This window comes from Zea mays, chromosome 4 (assembly GCF_902167145.1).
Source record: "Zea mays cultivar B73 chromosome 4, Zm-B73-REFERENCE-NAM-5.0, whole genome shotgun sequence".
Taxonomy (NCBI): Eukaryota; Viridiplantae; Streptophyta; class Magnoliopsida; order Poales; family Poaceae; genus Zea; species Zea mays.
In genome coordinates, this window is record NC_050099.1 from 208,080,251 (window position 1) to 208,084,170 (window position 3,920).

A 3,920-nucleotide genomic window follows, 5' to 3' on the forward strand; every position below is an offset into this window, starting at 1 on the left:
TGTGGCTCCCCAGCATCCATGTGGTCTGTGTGCTGAATCAAGTCAAGCACCCTCTTTGACGCATCCATGTGGACAAGGAGTCTTGGGGTCTATACATCCACAAACTAAAATACACATGTGAGCATTTTAGTGCCGCCGTATATATATATATATATATATATATATATAGGGACGAGGTAATGGAAGCCCTGGGCTTCCATTAGTACCAGGAAGCCCCAGCCAGGTATAGCCACGTCCCGTACCAGCGGGCGTCCCATCGGGCACGGGTTCTGACTCGAACAGATTTTAGCGTAAAACGTAAACAAAAACAGCGTAAATGATTACGAATTTTAGCGTAAATCGTAGATCTGTTTTGAAACTGCGAATGCGGCCCGAAAATTACGGCGTAAAAATCTCACGCGTCCCATCGTGATCGGGTTCTGACTCGGAAAGATTTTAGCGTAAAACATGAACCAAAACAGCGTAAACGAGTACGAAATTTAGCGTAAATCGTATATCTGTTTCGAAACCGTAAATGGGTCCCGAAAATTACGGCGTAATAATCGCGTGCGTCCAATCGTGCGCGGGTTTTGGCTCAAATAGATTTTAGCGTAAAACGTGCGCGGAAGGCCAGGTAGAGCGGTTGGTTTTATACAAAGGTACATGAGCGTAAACTTGTGTATAACTAAGCGTAAACATTATAGTGGGTGGACCGGATGGTCGCCTGGTCAACCGAGCGGGTGGTCGGGGCTTCCTGTAGTTAAAAAGAGCCTAGGGCTCTAAATACTATATCGTGCGCGGGTTTTGGCTCAAATAGATTTTAGCGTAAAACGTGAGCTAAAACAGTGTAAATGAGTACACAATTTAGCGTAAATCGTATACATGTTTCGTAACAGCAAATGAGGCCTGAATTACGGCGTGAAAATCGCGTGCGGCCGATTGAGCGCGGGTTCTGGCTCGAATGGATTTCAGCGTAAAACATGAACCAAAACATTGTAAATTAGCACAAATTTTACCATAAATCGTATATCTGTTTCGTAATGGCGAATGGAGCCCAAATTTACGGCTCCAAAATTGCGCGCCACCGGTCGTGTGCGGGTTCTGGCTCGGACGGATTTAAGCGTAAATCGTGAACCAAAACAACGTAAATGAGTATGAATTTTAGCGTAAATCGTCCATCTGTTTCATAATAACGAATGTAGACCGAATGTATCTCTCAGCACATGAGATTGTCATAAAATGCATCAAGAAATTTCGTAAATTGGTGTAAGATACAACAAGAAGTGATCTGAGGTAATTGTAGCGTAAAATGCAAGCTAACCATCTACAGGAGAACTGTTTCAGATTTTACAATAAGATATAAGAGATAATTATTCCTGTACTCAGCTATGATAATGTCGTGTTTACATTTTAGTTGTTGGTACATACACACAAAACTCGGTTTCACCATAACACCACTGTTAGCAAAAAACTGAGTTCAAAAGGCTCTTCCAGCTTTCCTAATGTGGAGAAAACCACTGAGGTCCATATCTGCAAACGTAACATGAACTGTTAATATGATCTTTCCTTGTTAATATGTCTTTTCAAGCTTGTTATGACTAACATAACCTAAAGTCTAAACTGAATGCAAACTTGAGTTAGAAGATCATATTACCTATAGCACAAATGTCATGTGATTCTGACTATTTTAAGACCAACAAACCATTTGGAAGCCAAACAAATCCCTGTTCAATTTGCCTCAAAGCAACATATAAGAAATTACATAGTCAGCTTCTGAATACGTGCACTGCTCTTAAATGAAGAAAACTGGAGCCAGGCAAACAAATAAGTGAAACTATACCCACAAATAACCCAGTGAAATCATAAAGCTAAGGGTGCACATGGATCGGACACAATCGTATATCACTAATATTACATTTGTTTCCAGATTTCTATTCGGATTTGAATATGGATAGTATCAACTAGCTATGTCGGATAGGATACAAATGGATATCGACATCATAAACAGATTTATTTGTTCTGATATGGATGCGGTATCGGATGTTAAACATCCAGACTCAAATACGAACGGATCTGAACTCCTCTAAACAAATTCTATGGTTAGAAAATATACGTACCATTTGCACCTCTGATACAGGAAACACAAATTCACCGTACAAGTACACTTCTTTATGATATGATTGATTGATAGAGCAGAAGTATATAAAACATAGGGGGGAAGATTTCTAACCTACCTAGCCTTGCCAGGAACTCACTTAAACTTCACCTTAGGACAATTTGCACCAAAACTGTTAACATTGAATAGTGACAAATGGCCGCATCCGCAACGAGGATCCCAGAGAATCGCGACAAATGGCGATGCGATTGACATAACCAACCGCAGAACACTGCTACTAAATCCCAAAATTCCAGCAGAAACCCACAACCTCGGAACCCCAAACAGCCCTTGCGGATGGAAATCCACAAACCCGATCCGAAGCTCTCGAACCCTGCCAGCTGCCTTAAGCGCAGAAAACCCCCAAATCGTAACCCCATCAATCGTAGATTCCACAAAATCCACACACGTCACTAGAGAGACAAGAAAGAGGAATCACAGAGAATTGCCAATGGACCTCGGTGCAGGCGGCGGTCGGCATCTAGGCAATGGAGCTCGGTGCAGGCGGTGACGCAGGGATGCCCGGAGCTGGATTCTTGGTCGGTGATGGCGCGGGAGCAGGAGAGGGTGTCGGAGATGGCATCGCGGAGGAGATATTGGGGCTGGCGCTGGGGTCGGACGAGGAGGCAGAGTAACCGGGGGGCACTGCCGCGTCGAGCCAACGCCGGAGAGCCCCCGAGGTGGCGAGCAGCAGAGCAGGAGATCCGGACGCCGGTGGCCGGTGCCTAGGCAGCTGGCCGAGTCTGCGAATCACCGAGTCTGGAGAGGGCGAGGGGCGAACAGATCTGGGCTAGGAGGCGGTGCGCCGGAGGGATCACGTGCAACAGGTGGGAACGCTTGTCCGCCGCGGGCGAGGGTTTGTGCGGGGAAAGGAGGTAAGGTGAGGGAATAAAATGAGGGAAACAAAGGGAAGGCACCTCTGGAACGATGACAGGGAGGCGATCGCCATGGATCTCATCTATGGGATGCTTGTCCGCCGTGCTCGCTCGTGTCGCGCAACCGCCGCCACTGAAACCCTAGTCTCAGCCATCGCGCGGAAGGCCAGGTAGAGCAGTTGGTTTTATACAATGGTACATGAGCGTAAACTTGTGTATAACTAAGCGTAAACATTATAGTGGGTGGACCGGATGGTCGCCTGGTCAACCGAGCGGGTGGTCGGGGCTTCCTGTAGTTAAAAAGAGCCCAGGGCTCTAAATACTATATATATATATATATGTATGTGTGTGTGTGTGTGTGTGTGTGTGTGTGTGTGTGTGTGTGTGTGTGTGTTTCACATGTACCCATCAGATAGGATGATAAGAGAGGTTAAATCATGCCTTAAGGAACATCTTAGGAAGTGTTTTTACATGCTACATTTTGGTGGATTTTATATAACCGTTTTTACATACATACAACCCTATACATATATCAGAGTTCAGTTTGATTCCTCCGTTACAAACCAACTAAATGCAGCAGACTCCTCCTCGAGCTCGAGGTCCCCCATGTTGAAATATTAGACATTTTCTAGATTAAATTCCGAATATAAATCACGACCGTCAAATCATATGATACATATTGATCAGACATACTGGTAGACCACGCGAGCCGAAAGCAACAGGGTCGACGATGTCGAAGCAGCGGGGCCGATGAAGTCGAAGCAGTTTGGTCGATGACAAGATCGCGAGCAGTCGCGTGATGACGCTCACTAAAAACCTTATTCGCCCTCTCCCGATGCAAGATCTCGAATGCGAAAGGTTCTGGAGACCTGCTCTCCTGAACGCAGATGCACGTCGGCGATCGGGATGGC